Source organism: Falco cherrug, chromosome 2, assembly GCF_023634085.1.
Source record: "Falco cherrug isolate bFalChe1 chromosome 2, bFalChe1.pri, whole genome shotgun sequence".
NCBI classification, from domain to species: domain Eukaryota; kingdom Metazoa; phylum Chordata; class Aves; order Falconiformes; family Falconidae; genus Falco; species Falco cherrug.
In genome coordinates, this window is record NC_073698.1 from 4,482,321 (window position 1) to 4,497,556 (window position 15,236).

Consider the following 15,236-nt stretch of genomic DNA (forward strand, 5'->3'; position numbering starts at 1 on the left):
CTGCAAATCATTCCAAAACAGACCATGACCTGGTGGCTTAAGTGAACTGTCTCCTTTGCAAGTATGAGGTTGCTTCCTCCACTCTTTCTTTCCAGCCGCATCCTTCGAGCTGAGTTTCCCTCCATTCCTAGTTATTCTCATACCGCTGGTATTTGCAGGTGCTGATTCACAGCCACCTGAGATATGCACATTTGGCTGCTTTTATTTTTAAGGAAAGTTACTTTGGGCTCAAAATAACTTGTTTTTCTGTGAATACTCTTCAGTATCTATCTAGTTTTATCTGAGGATAAAGTAGTCCTCTTCAACAAAAGCGTCCAAGTTTTATCATTCTCTGTTGCTCTATTAAAATCTAAAACAGACATTCAAATTTGTGGCCTGCCATTATGCTTCGTCCCTTTTAGCTTTAAAAACAGAAGTTGGATTTGAGCCTAACATATATTCTTTAAACTAAAATATATTCTTCTATCATGGTGTGAATATACATCCCCATAGGTGAAACTTCCCCTGAGGGTTTCAACCCTTAATACAATTAAAAATCTGGAAATACCTAATGCTTTGTTTCTGACAAAGCTGAACCTAGACATCTCAAAAAGAAGTGGTCAGATGCCAAATCATTACTTTTTGAAATGGGCTCTCAAAAAGCAGCCCCGAGCAGATCAGCCCACAAGTCTGTCATTTCAAAATCCACAGACAGCTTCTGTCTAAGACTCAAGATGATATACTGTCTCCAGCCCCTCTCTGCTGGCTCCTAACCTGCTCTCCCCCATGGAACATCTGTGTTCTGGATATTTCCTTGGAGATTCGTTAACTGCTGCTTCCTCAAAGGCTGAGATTACTGGCATTTTTCTCAGACTACATTTCTAAGCATTTGAAAGACCTGTCAGGACAGATAAATAAATAAATAAATACAGAAAAATATAAATTCATCATCCTGTCTGTCAAGACACAGCAGGTAAAGAGAAAACCGAAGTTTAGGCTAACGTCTTTAAAGACCATTTTCTGCCTTGCCTGCCTGTATATCATTTACATAGCATTTCACACTCACACTTAATGTCAGTGTCCTCTGAGGGATAGAGTGAATTTGAATATTGGTATCTCTAATTTGGGAGGCAATTAGGCCAATAACAACAATCCAGAGCTGAATGTATACTCAAAACAATCTATTTAGCATTCTATTTTAATTAAAAAAATCAGTCAAAATAATCCTGTTATCCCTGAGGATTGCTTTAGGCACGGTTCCAACCCTGCACATCTTTCTTTTAATCTTTCAGTTCCACACACAGAAAGTGATTGAAAAAACACTGTAGACTACTGGAATGGTTCTTTCTGTACACAAGTTCCTCTCCCAGTTGGAGAGCTCAGGAAGACAGAGAAATAAAATTGCCCAATGCCAATCAGCCACTTGCTAAGCCAGTTTAAAAAAAAAAAAACAACAAACAACAAAAACTAAAAGAAAACCAAGAAAATAAAAGCAGTATACACCTGAGGCCAATAAACACAGTTTCCCCATTCTTTGCCCCACTACCTGCAAATGTCATGTCAAAGGGCACCTCTTATTTCCTCATATTTCCACCCTTTGCCTCCCTTGTCGAAAAGTAACATGTGCAGCTGTAGAAGAGGTGCAATTTACATCTTTTTTATTTAAAAAAAAATTGATTTCAAAAAACATCTTTCATTTCTGGATTTGCTCTCACACGCTCGGTGGGGCCCTGCTGCATAACAAGCATTTTATCCATAGGAGACAGCAGCAGCACAAGCCAGCGCAGCTGCCAGCACCAGTTACCTGCACATAGCACCCCACTGGGGCCCATGGGGAGGGGGCAGAAGGAGCAGGGCAGAGGCAGAGCGTGCAGTACAGTAGAGAGCATGTACATATGTACATGTGTATGTACACACATATACACACGTGTGTGCATATCATTTGCACCACCCAAGTAACTCATCTTGCTTACTCCCAGACAGCGCGTATGCACCATATGACCATTCATAAAATCATTTCTAAAATACCGGTGGAGACCAGTGACAAGTGGCATTCCCCAGGGCTCAGTGCTGGGACTGGTGCTGTTTTAACATCTTTGTCGGCAATATGGATGCTGGGATCTGGTGCCCCCTCAGTGAGTTTCCGATGACCCCGAGCTGTGCGGTGGGGTCGGCAGGCTGGAGGGAAGGGATGGCCCAGGGGGACGCTGACAGGCTGGAGAGGTGGGCCTGTGTGAACCTCATGGAGTTCAACGAGGCCAAGTGCAAGGTCCTGCACATGGGCTGGGGCAGTCCCAAGCACAAATATGAAGACAACAACTGCCATGGAGACAGGCTGGGAGAGCTGGGCTTGTTGAGCCTGGAGAAGAGAAGGGTCCAGGGAGACATTAGAGCAGCCTTCCCCTATCTGAAGGGGCCAACAAGGACGCTGGAGAGGGGCTTTTTACAAGGGCATGCAGTGATAGCACAAGGGGGAATGGCTTTCAACTGAGAGAGGGGAGATTTAGGTTGGACATGAGGAAGAAACCCTTCCCCGTGAGGGCGGCGAGGCGCTGGCCCAGGCTGCCCAGAGCAGCTGTGGGTGCCCCATCCCTGGCAGGGCTCAAGGCCAGGCTGGACGGGGCTGGGAGCAGCCTGGGCTGGGGGGAGGGGGCCCTGCCCAGGGCAGGGGGACTGGAACCAGATGATCTGCAAGGTCCCTTCCAACCCCGACCATCCTAGGAGTCTATAATAATTATCCTCAAGTGATATGAAATACTTTAAAAAAAATATTAAAAAAAAGAGCTGTAAAAAGTTATAAAGCACAATAGACAGCTCTGAATTCGTATTGTTTGGTATTACGCCTTGCCTAGTTACTTCTGTACATATGCACACACCAGATCTTGTTTCTACTAACTGGAATTCGTATTAATTTAAAAAATAAATAAACCAACTCCCCAGAGGCATATAAACAGGGTTGTTGCCCAATTCCATGTGGACCTCACGCACACAGGTTACTCAGCCACTACCACTCACTATATTGGCATATGCTTAGGAATTAAACAAGAAAAGTAAACAATGCCGCTTCTTGAGTCCACTTCCTCTTCCAAGACACTTGTGGGAGAGAGGGCCGGGCAGCTCAGAAAGGTTAACCTCACAATTTCCCTTCAGACTTGTGCTGGAGAAAAAAAGAGATTCAAGATCTTCCAACTCCAGAAATAAAAATCCCCCTCTGCAGAAGTTTTACTCTACCAGGTCAACGCACAGAAGGCAGCGGTGGGTCCCCAGCCCTCTCCTTCACCACTCCTTATCCTACTGAGCCCTCAAGTCTGCAAAACTTGAACTCCAAATGCCTCTGGCTCATTGGGAGGTGGAAAAGGTGCCAACAGACAAAACTAATAAAGTTCCTAAACCACTTGGACTATCTTCACATTCTTTGTTTTTAGCATTTGAGCATAGAAGCCCAAGGAGCTGGTGGGTAGAAAAAGGTTTCACTCATCCTGGAATTTAGTAGTAAGACTAAACTTCAGCTGTGAAGCTCTCTTGCCTCCTCCACTGCCTGCATCCCTAAAATACCACTGGGAAATCAGGTAGGATGGTTTCAGTGTGTCAATAGCCCACGTGATGATGATGAAGTGGGAAGGTTTTCTTCATTACAGGCTTTCCACAGCATAACACTTTGAGAAAGTCTGTCTGAAGAGACAAAAGCTCACTCCTTGCTGCTAGGACAGGGCGTAGAGCCAGGGCAGCCTCCGTAAATCTGTAGAGATGGTGGGTAAATGTTTCTCTTCCTCTCCCCACCCCCAAAAGAACCAACAGTTGTAACAGCTTTTAGATCTTTACACTCCAGAAGAAAATCATCACAGAGCAGCAAGGTCTTAGTTTAACCTGGCAAATATCTACAGTACAGAGTCAGAAAGCCAAAGCAACTTAGATTTGCCTGCAGGCAGGACTAAGCACCACCACCCAACACCGAACCATGCCACAGGCCTGCAGGATCAGGACCACCGCCGCACACCTGCAGGATCAGGACCACCGCCGCGCTGCAGCTTGGTGGCCACTAGGGCCAAACCTCGTCTCACCTACACACACAAACCCAGCGCAGAATATTGTGGCGTGAGGCCGCAGGACCATACAGCAAGAAGCACCTCCGAAGACCCATGCAGCCATGTGAGTATAAAGCTGATGGAAGAGGTAATATTTGGTTTGGACCTTTTCTATACCATTAGCGCTTGCACTAATTACAATAGCCAACAGCAGCAGTCACTCTGATGGGAGGGCTGAACAAAAGTGACACAGCTGTCAACCACATTCAAAGAAGCAAATCCTTAAGAGTTCATGGGTTTGGGGCCAGAACACAACCCAGCCAGCAAGATACGTGGGTTTGCAGCTTTTCTAGGGCAGAATGCTTCAGAGAGTAAGTACAGCTGACGCAGATGTTAAAAAACTAAGCGCGTTTGCCTGGTTCTCAGGGGGATTTAAACAGCAGGTGAGTGGGGCTGGTCTGTGGGACATGACCCTTTTTTATTTCAGCTATTTAGATGCAAATTGTTCCCCCTCCCTCCCCCTCTCAACACCATCTGTTAGCCCAGAGGTTTAGAGTGTGCCTAGGGTGTAGAGGTTTTGGGGGAGGGGGATATAGATAAAGCATTGAGAAAATTTCAGTTGATGCCCATATTTCCCCTGGGGCACAGTTTAGGGGAGGAAAAAACCCCAACCCACCGTCACTCTGCAATACTATTAAATAACAAAAGGATTTTTCTCTCATACTGCCGCACTTTTCCTACCGACACCGTGGATATCCTACCCTAGAAAGCATTCCTTGTCCAGCTTTTGGCCAACAAGCAACGTCATATAGTGACACTTATAGAAGGTTGCTATGGTGTTAGCACAGGGCATGAGCTGGCATTGCAGGAAGTATCAAAGAGCCAAGGAATTAAAGTCTTAAATAATAATGATGAATTCCTTCACTACAAGGGCACAGTATTAAATGTTCTTTTACTGCTAGGGAAGCTACCTCGTCTCTGTCTGATTTTTCCCAGCGAACAGCAACGTACTTTCCAGAACTGTTGAAACACTTCACGAAGGGCTCTGGATTCTCCGTAAAGGAAAGATTATGGGTGATAGCACAGAGTGCACTTTCAGGAAGCTTGACGATGAAGCAGTATTGGGAGGGGTGGCTGACAGACCAGATGGGTGTGCTGCCACTCGGAGGGATATTGGACAGGCTGGAGAAACAGGCCAACACCAACCTTGTGAAGTTCAACAAAGGAAAATGCAAAGCCCCGATGCTCGATGCTCGGGAGGAATAATCCCAGGCATCAGCACAGATGGGAGCCAAGAAGCAGAGAAACAGCTGTGCGGAGAAAGACCTGGGAGTCCTGGTGGACATCAAACTGACCATGAGCCTCCACAGTGCCTTTGCAGCAGAGAAAGTCGGCAGCATCTGGACCGCATTAGGAAAGACACTGCCAGCAGGTGAAGGGAGGTGATCCTTCCCTCTGCTCGGAGCTAGTGAGACACATCTGGAGAGCTGGGTCAAGTGCTTGCCTCCCCAGTACAAGAGAGACATGGACAGACTGGAGAGAATCCAGCAAAGGTCCACGAAGATGATTAATGGACTGCAGCATCCGACATATGAGGAGAGGCTGAGAGCTGGGACTGTTCAGCCTGCAGAAGGAAAAGCTCAGGGGGATCTTGTAAATATGCATAAATACCTGATGGAGATGTAAAGAAGATGGAAGCAGGCTCCTCTTGGTGGTATCCAGCAACAGGACAAGAGGCAATAGGCACAAACTGAAATACAAGAAATTCCACTTAAACATAAGAAGTTGGGGGGACGGACACGACAACAAAACACAAAACAAAAAAACAGAAACAAGAACTTTTTTCCTGGGATAGAACCAAACATACAGAACGGGTTGCCCAGAAAAATCATGGAGTTTCCATCCTTGGGGGTGCTCAAAACCCCACTGGGCGTGCCTCTGAACATGCTGCCACCACTGTAAGTGGGGAGCTGGACTAAACTACCCACTGAGGCTCCTGCCAACCTCACCAGTTTCACAATTACAAGCCGCACAGAGTGGCAGGGAGGCTCTAAAGGAAAGAGATATGCAACATCACTCAAACAACTTATCTGAAGCAAGTGGTTTTAGTCAAACAGCCTCCATGGCCCCAGTTCAGTGATGAAGAAAAATTACAAGAGGTGATAAGTGACAACCTTTAGCAAAACAAAACCCAAAAAACAGTGGAAGAGCTGGGATCAGTGAACACCCTTATTTTGAGCTTTAACATATGCAGTACAGTCCTGATACTTGAGAGATGCAAGCTCTTGTTCTGCTTCTCACAGAAACCTCATTTATGATCTTGGAGACACAAGAGCCAGGGAAAGCGTGAGTACTTCTTGTTTGCTTTGCCCTCCTGCAATCAGTCAATCACCTCTTTCAAGGAAAGGCAATTCACGTGTTACAGCGCAGGCATCATGAAAAAAAATCCCTTTCAGGTGCTTCTGCAACTTCAGTTGCCATAAGAAACACATCCTCAGTTTAAAAAAAAAAAAAAAAAAAAAAAAAAAAAAGAAAGAAAAAGAGAATTGTGTATGCAGTCCCTGATGGGAGGGTAAAGGGGGGCAAGGAAGGATGGCAAAACCCTTCCTTCCCCTTGGAGCCCAGATGATGGGACAGAAGAGCTCTCCCTAACTTTAAGTACAGATAGGCAGAGACCACCTTAGAGGAAGCAGGGAAGGAAGAAAAAGCGTGGGCTTTGGAGCCTCAACCGCAGCTGAGCAAGTCCTTAGTTCAAGGCTGACACCAAGACAGGTTCAGGCAGACTTTAATGATGGTGCTCCATGGAGGTGAAGGAAAGGAGCTCTTAATTTCAGCTGGGAAGACTTTCTGCCAGACAAGGTTTACACAGCAACATTTTTTAAAAAGTTTTTGGGCCTTTTTCTTTTTTTTACTGTTGGGATATTGTTTTGGTTTGTTGAATGTTGCCAACACAAACACTTTCCTCTTTCTTGCACAGCCAGAAGAGGCCAGAACAACATATGATCTCAACTGTATGGTGACAGGAACCTCAGGTACCTACTTCCAAACTATTAACATCTAAAATATATGCAATTCAGTATCTCTTACTGGAAAGCAATATTCTGACAGTTACAGGCATTTCATAGAAACATTTTTTAAAAAAAAAATAAATTATCTGAACAAATAAATCTAATAAATTTGTGCTGATATTTTGAAAGAAGTTAAAGTTTTCATTTTAAAATAAAAGCAGTTGTATTTTCTCCATTTATGAAAAACAGTTTTCAGAACATTGGCATTTCCCCTACACGATGAGAGTCATCTTTATATGCTGCTCTAAATCACCAGCTCATTTCTGTTTCCAGGTCTCTGGCACGTCACCAGTATTACTGAGAATCTAAAGAACAGTTACTGGAAATGTTTTTATTTAACTAACTTCGTGTTCACAAAGCACATGTATAAATTTTAAGGGCTGCAATCCTGCAGTTTGATCTGTGCTATAAGATACAGGCATCAATTTTCAGTCTCCTTGACTTTAAAAAGATAGAAAGGTCACCTGTGATAGCTAAGAGGTACTTGGCCTTAATGCCAGCAAGCCACCCACTGAAAACAGTGGGAGTTTGGCCTGAATTAGGATTTCAGGATTTATCCCATAATGCCCCGTAACACTTCCCACACAGCACTACCTGACAGCTTTGGAAAATTGGCAAAATGTGAAGGACCTGCTGACAACATCTGAGATGAGGTTTCCAAGGCTATATTTTATAATTATTGAATTCAACCAATACCTGTTTGCATATGCATATAACTCTCACAATTCCACAGGGGTTTTAGCATGCTGATTTTAAAAGCAGTGGCTAAAAACACATCTCCAAAAGCTACTCAATGCCCAACCAACCATACTTTTAAAAGCAAAAAAACCACAAAGCAGGTGCATCCAGGACGTCACTTAACTTGTGCATAATCCCCCAGCTTTGGTTCGCTGCTGTTTTTTGTGATTAGGTAAGTAACACCAACAACAGATAGATGCTTTTCTAGAATGTCTTTCCAGCACCACCTCCCAAATTGCCATCTTCTCCCACAGATACCTCTAGAACAGCCCTACAATAACTACTGACTTCCCCAGCATGACCTGGGGCAAGGTGGATGGGTTTACAGCCAGGACACATCAAGGTCTGAGAGCCAATTGCTGTCCACACGGTGCCTTTGTGCCCAGATCTAATGGCAGGGATGCTCAAGAAACCAGTCTGCTACCGGTTGATGGTCTTTCCCATCCCTGTTCCACACTCTGATCTGGTCACTATTTCCTTAATTAAGTTGAACATTTCCCCTGAGGTTCAACCTAATCAGACCATCCTGCAGGGAGCCAACCAACAGCCAGGTCACATATTCCACAAGCCCAGGGCTTCATACAGTATTGCTGCTCTGAACAGGGGACCTGGCGCCTGCCCAAACTGAAGTCACCAGTTTCACTGACAACAGCACAGGGTTTGCAGCATCCAGTTCTTACATGGATCCTTTATTTGGATCCCTGGATGCAGCAGGGGCTTGCACATGACAGGATCAACACCTACGGTGTAAGTCAGATCAGATCCCTGTGAAAAAAATAAAAAATCAAGGCAGCAACTGGGACACAATACATAAGGATTCGGTGCAGCCTCTGTAGCAGTCGCAGCAGCCCCCTGACAACCAACAGAAAAAAAAAAACAGAGAAAAGAAAAAAGTTTCAAAGGTATCCAATGGAAAGCAGGCCTTTCAGGGATTGAAACACGACTCATTTTGGAGCAAGAGTCAAACTAAGCACACAGGCTGCTGAAGAGACCAGACAGGTTCCAATTTAAAACAAATTCCAAGAAGACTTCCACGGATTAGGTGGTCTGCTTGCGTTTTACCATGAAACTGGTCATTTTCTTAAGATGATCTAAACGCAGGAGAAGGCAAGAAGCCTGACTCAAAGGGGGGAGGGGGGGAGAAAAAAAGCAGCCAAAAAAATCCCATAGTTGTCATGTTTATGACTTATGTTTTCTAGACAGGAAATCTTTGGAGCAAGCAAAAGCCTGCCTGCCCTCCACTTCATAAACTCTTGATATTACAATCACATACTTAAAATATTACCTTCTTGAATGATGCAAATTAAAAGGCATAAGTAATTCTCTGACATACTACTGAAAACCACACACCAACATGAAATAGCAATTTATTGCATGCAAGTCCATTAAACTATTACTTACAGTGTAATAAACAGCAGCCACACAAGATACCACTGTCACCACGGAGCAGAAACCCTAGGGAATTCCTCACCCCTGGCCCTGGGAGTTTGAGTGAGAGAAGCTGAACTGCTCCTGCTTGGAGCAGGGTTTAGTCCCCCAGAAAGACTGCAGTACCTCAGCTAACACAGCAATTGTCCCGTAATTAACATGCATGCTTTATAGGCAGTAAAACAAAAGGGACCCTTAACTTCAAAAGTTTTTTTTAAGGCAAAAGCAGTGGAAAGTTTTTCAAATGATGACTGTGAAAGGACAAAGAGAGGAGACAACTGTGACGGACGATGGTCATGGGAGACCAGGGTTCACAGGCCATATCGACAGCAGTTTGATTTTCGCAGAGGGAATGTGGTTACCGACCACTCAGAGAGCCCTGAATGAGAAGGCAGGCTGGCAAGACAGAACAAGACACCCAGCTCCACAGGCTAGACAAAAGCTTGGGTCTCTGAGGCTTTTTATTTTTTCCTCCTCTTCCAGAGTTAAAACTGGGATGCCATCAGTTCCTCTTTCCCAAATGGAATGCCCTCTGAGAGCAAACCAGATTTCAAAGCTTTCTAACAACCACACGGAACACGCTGCCAGAGCTTGCTGCTTCCATCTGAGCATTCAGGACATCTGCAGCGTGGTCTTGGGATCAGGGCACAGCTACAGTTGGATATTGTCCAGGGGTATTTTAGGAGAATGAATCAAATTGCCACACAAACGTAATTGCCAAGTTTCAGTCTAATGTTACAGCAATTTTTTTCGACATGTTTTATTTCAGAGGACAGACTGGTGAACTAATATTTTGTTATCAGTATGTTCAAGTCCTCTAACGCAATGTCCATATCTTTGGTAAGGGATAGGATTCCTTTTCCTTCTACTTTTGATAAGAGAAAGCACTACAAATTCTTTGTCCAGCCTGGAAAAAAAGATTTGGATAGACTGAGTTTAAGGCAGTCAGAGAGAGAGAGTCAGTGAGAGATGCAAAGTAGTATTCTTGAATGACCTATTCCCTCCCAAAATCCACAAATTTGGAGCAGAGGATGTTTGGTCCTCTGCTTTTTCTTCCAGGAGTCCCTTCAGAAAGCCAGCCTGCAAGACATTCGCTGAATATCTGATCGCTGCATTACTTGATGCTTTCAATTCTTGCAGCCCACACAGAGCCAAATCATCATCTGGGAAACAAGGTTTCCCTGCTTCCAATGCCACAGTATTTAAGAGGTCAAATTCTGACCCCTTCTGAAAAGGCTGCCCAGAAAACATGCGCAAGATTAGCACATTTCTGTGCTCCCATCACCAAATCGCTGTCCACCCAGCTCTTGTCCAGTGCAAGACTCTGTTTCCGAGCCTTGGAGGCATCTCGCAGCACCTCAGAGAACCCAAATGATCTGCGTGCACTAACATGCATTTGGACCATCTGTTAAACCCACAAGGCATCCACCGTCAGATCTGTAAAGAGTGGGGAGTCACTGGTAGGTAGCAAGTACGATTTCCTCTTCACTATTTCTTTTAAAAAATGTTTTGGTCCCAGTTACCACGGAACTGGAAAGTCACTTAAAGAGGACTTTTTGCTCACAGCGCCACGTGAGATTTCAGGTATCAGAGTAAGGCTGAGCTATCCAAAATCCAAGTCGTTTGTCCACCCTGTTCCCATTACAGAGCTGGGAACTCCATAAGGCTCTCCAGGCTGGACGACAGCACCTTCTCCACCAGACAAAGCTTCCTGAACATAGGGTTAGAATCTGCCACTACTTGATAGATGTGACTGGGGGATCAACCCCTACTCATGGTTTGTTCAAGGTGTTCATTTAAATCAAAGCAGCCACCTCTAGGAACAAAGACTGAAAAAAATATTTTTGCTTACAGAGCAAGAATCTGCTTTAGTAGAATACTGAGTTGGTTGGACTGTACTACCATGTGAACTGTGCCTCTTCAGGATTTCAGAGCAAACAAATCCACAAACTTTTAATCCAGAAAGTGAGAAGATAAAAGAGATTTATTTAAAGAGATTACAGACCCCTAAACCAGTTACAAAAGCCATGTCATTCTGTAACACTGTTCACAAGAACTGAGTTCAACCTTCCAAAACCTGTCATTCTGCGTTATTGTATTTTTGAACTTGAGAGGGCTGTACCCCAGCACCGAGCTTCAAGCCTAACAGCCTCTTTGTCTGAAGATGACTGACCGTAGCAAAAAAATCAAGTTAAGGAGTGTGAAAAGTGGCTTCAGATCTATTTAGCAGGTGTACGATTCCAAACACCAGCTTGATAACTAGCATCCACAGACACAGGAGGCACCAACCATAACTCAAAGGAGGGATGGGTCCCAGTCTACAGTCACATGGAAGCACCAAAAATCCATGTTTTTTTTCCTCCAACTCTCTTAAGTTCTTCCAGGGATTCGAGAAAGGAGAGAAGGGCTCTATTATTGCTCTATTCTACTTTGCACGGGATTCCCTGAAAGTAGAAATTCCCCCCTTCCTCTTACCTTTTAGCATGATCTTCAAGCAGGAAGATGTATTTTAAAGAGAGCTCGAGTCTGAGTGAACCACACCTTCCTACTCCACAAGCGAGACAAAGTGCTCCAAAGTCACGCTCTGTGTAGTGACGGAAACAAAGATTTCTATCAATTTCCTCAGAGCCCTGCAGAGTCGATGAAAATCATTTAATTATCAAGTCACGAACACCACTGACCCCCTGGAGCCTCATGGGCTTGGAGCAGTTTCTGAAGAGCAAGCCACACTTCTGGAGGTGACCCCCCGGCCTCGAGCAAAAGCACTGTTGGCTGGAGCTGCAACGATCCAAAGCGACGGGCTAATGACAGCATCGCTTGAGCATAATCTGTCCTGCAGGACAACCGTTACCGCTTCCAGGTCCCAAGAGAATTCTACTAAGAGATATCAGAGGAAATATTTTTGCAGAAATCCGCTCACACACACAAAGGTGGAGAAGGAAACAGCACAAAGCTCTCCAACACAACCTTGCTTGCTCTTGTGCTAGTTACAGAAATCCACGGTAGCCCAGACTTCAGCATAAACATTAGCCACTCAGGTACGTACCCTGGGCTCCAGGCAGCTCGACACATCTGCCCGTGCTCCAAATACACCTCTGATGGCAGTGCAGACTGAGCCCCAGAGACAAGCCGAGACCCAGGTGACAGAGATTCCAACATGATAGCGCTATTTCAACAGAAGCTCGAGCACAGCCCCAGTTCCCTCTAAAAATGAAAGGCTTGGTGGGACAATTCATGTGATCAAGGCTACACAAAGCCTTGAGACATTTGCTGGGTCACGATCCAGCTGATTCTAAGAATCTGTATGCAGGCTGTTTACCCAGAAATTAACCTACTGCCTTGGTAAGTGTTGCTTAATTTAGAAGAGTGATTACTTACAGCACCTGCTGCTAGCCTTACAGTCTTTGATATGCCAGCTTCTCCAAAATTAATGCTAAGTGTTCTAAAATTATTTACAGAAGTAATTAAGGAAAAGACTAAAAAAAGAGCGCTAAATGTATAACGTAACAATCAGTTGGGTTATCAGCAGCAATTGAAACTGTAATTTCCAAAGCAAACAGCATGAGTTAAGGCAGCCTGAGCTGAAGTCGTGCAGTCGGTCCCTGCAGCAGACTCAGCCAAGTGTAACCGCAAACACATTGCACAGGCTACACACACCGGTGTTACGTGCAACACCACCGCCTCAGGAGAAGCTCCACACAGCAGGAGAACCTTTCCAAAGAGGTGTCCTGCCTGTAAAGCCACATTACCTATAGGCTTTAAATCTAAAGCCTAATACACAGGAGCCTTGTCATGCAAGTGTAGCGCCTTTTGGAGTAATTGAGTGCTGAGGTCAGCAGGCAATAGATGGAGGAAGAAAAGGGAAGAAGGGAGAGCTGAGGAACTGGCTCAGTTCTCAAGGCCTTACTCCTCCTCTAGAAGCTTCTGTTCACATCTACAAAGGGGGACTCAGAAGTCCACGGGCCCCGATGGGATGCACCCATGAGTGCTGAGGGAGCTGACAGGTGTCTTTTTGTGAGGCCAGTCTAGATAATTTTTTATCAATCATGGGGACTGGGAGAAGTGCCCACAGACTGCAGGAAAGCAAACATCACTCCTAATCTTCAGCGAGGACCCAGGGAACTACAGGTGGGCCTACAGGAACCTCATGAAGTTCAGGAAGGAGAAATGAAAAGCGCTTCATCCAGGGAGGTACACCTCCAGGCTCCTGAATATGCTGGGGGTTACCCAGCTGGAAAGCAGCTTGGCACAAAAGGACCTAGGGGTGCTGGTGGACACCAAGCTGGACACGAGCCAGCAATGGGTCCTTGCAGCAAATGGCATCCTGTGCTGCATTGCAGAAAGTCCTGGTGACAGATCAAGGGAGGTGATCCTTCCCCTCTGCTCAGCACTGGTGAGGCCACACCTGGAGGGCTGTGTACAAGGGAGCCCAGCACGGGACAAGAGAGACATGGGCAGGCTGGAGAGGGTCCAGCAAAGGGCCACGAAGATGCTGAGGGGACTGGAGCATCTTCCCTATGATGAAAAGTTGACAGAGCTGGGACCGTTCAGCCTAGAGGAGAGAAGGCTTGGGGGAACCTCATCAATGTACATCAATACCTGCAGGGAAGGTGCAAAACCAACAGAGCCAGGCCCTTCTCAGTGGAGCCCAGTGCCAGGGGCACAAACGGAAACACAGAAAGGTCCCTCTGAACATCAGGAAACACTTTTTTACTGTGAGGGTGACCAAACACTGGCAGAGATTACCCAGAGAGGTTGTGGAGTCTCCTTCCTTGGAGATATTCAAAAGCCACCTGGACGCAGTCCTGGGCAAATGGCTCTGGGTGACCCTGCTTCAGCAAAGGGTGTTGGACCAGATGACCACTGCAGATCCCTTCTACCTTCAAGTGGCCTGTGATTCTGTGAAGACACGTACCTAAAGGCATACCGGTATCAAGAAAAGCTCTTCCCATAATTTCAAGAGGCAGGGCAAACCTTCACCTTAATTTCAACTACTGAATGTATGTTTCACTCCGTTTGAAAAACAGTGACATTCCAGTAATGGTAACTGAGACGTTGGATGCTTCCTTCCAGGGAAAGGAAGAGTTCAGAATTAAATATGGAACCCTTTCCCACACAGGTCTGTCTCAGACAAGAGTCAGTCCACTCACTCATGTCCACGTAAGTTGGAAGCAATTCAAGTTTGGGGGCTTATTTCTGTTCCTAATCAAGACAGAAGTTATTTGCAAAAGTTCAGCTGGGATCTTAAAACCTCCTTCATGCATTCAGAAGGACTTTTTCAGCAGCTTGAAAACATCTAACAGACTATGCCTGCTTCCTCCCCTGACCCATATATATCAATGTAGAAAAGCTGCAAGTGGCCAAAAAGGTTTGCCTTTTAGGAGATGGAACAAAGCACATAACATTCCTGTCTGAGTGCAACAAAAACAGTTTGAACAAGGTTTCAAAAGGTCGCAGTCGTTACAGCCTCCCAGAACTAGAGGCACCCAGTTACAATTCAAGCTACGCAGCTCATCTCTTTCAAGCCCAAAAGCTTAGCTAAGTTAGCAGGTCTTTTGGGGACACTAAGCAGAGTATTGGAGTGCCTCAACTCCAGACACTGGCTGTATCTGAAGCCAAAAAAAACAGAAGTCAAACTCACAAGTACTGAGGTTTAGCAGATCTATGCGATCTGTGAGGGCAAAAAGCTCACTTCACCCATTATTTCACAGCTGTGCAGCAGTCCAGAAAGCATCACACTTCACATTTATTATTCCTTTGGATGTTCTTACGTCTTTGCTTGTGGCTTATGTATTCAAGTGTCTTCTAATCTGTGCAGCTTTCTAAAAGAACCAGCTATCTGCTGTTTCTCTGCATAATGAATTAACAAAGGCTTGGAATAAAAAAAATACCCTGAAACTGTTTTCAAAGGAAAATGAGCAATGGTTTCTGCAGGAAAGGGTAATACTCCCCCAACCCCTCGGCCAACTTTTTCTGCTTACACTAGGGGCTCATAAAA

General features: G+C 45.2%; 1 protein-coding gene across 3 annotated transcripts in view; it reads right to left on the bottom strand.

Moving 5' to 3' along the window:
- PAK1 (p21 (RAC1) activated kinase 1) overlaps window positions 1–15,236 on the bottom strand; it is a 73,554-nt gene that overhangs the window by 41,396 nt on the left and 16,922 nt on the right. For 2 of the 3 annotated variants that reach the window (XM_055702304.1, XM_055702301.1), the window contains exon 2: window positions 5,676–5,754. The exons of the other annotated variant lie outside the window; for it this stretch is intronic. The gene's annotated coding sequence lies outside the window, so the exon portion shown is untranslated. The remainder of the gene's footprint in view (window positions 1–5,675; window positions 5,755–15,236) is intronic. 3 annotated transcript variants of the gene reach the window in all.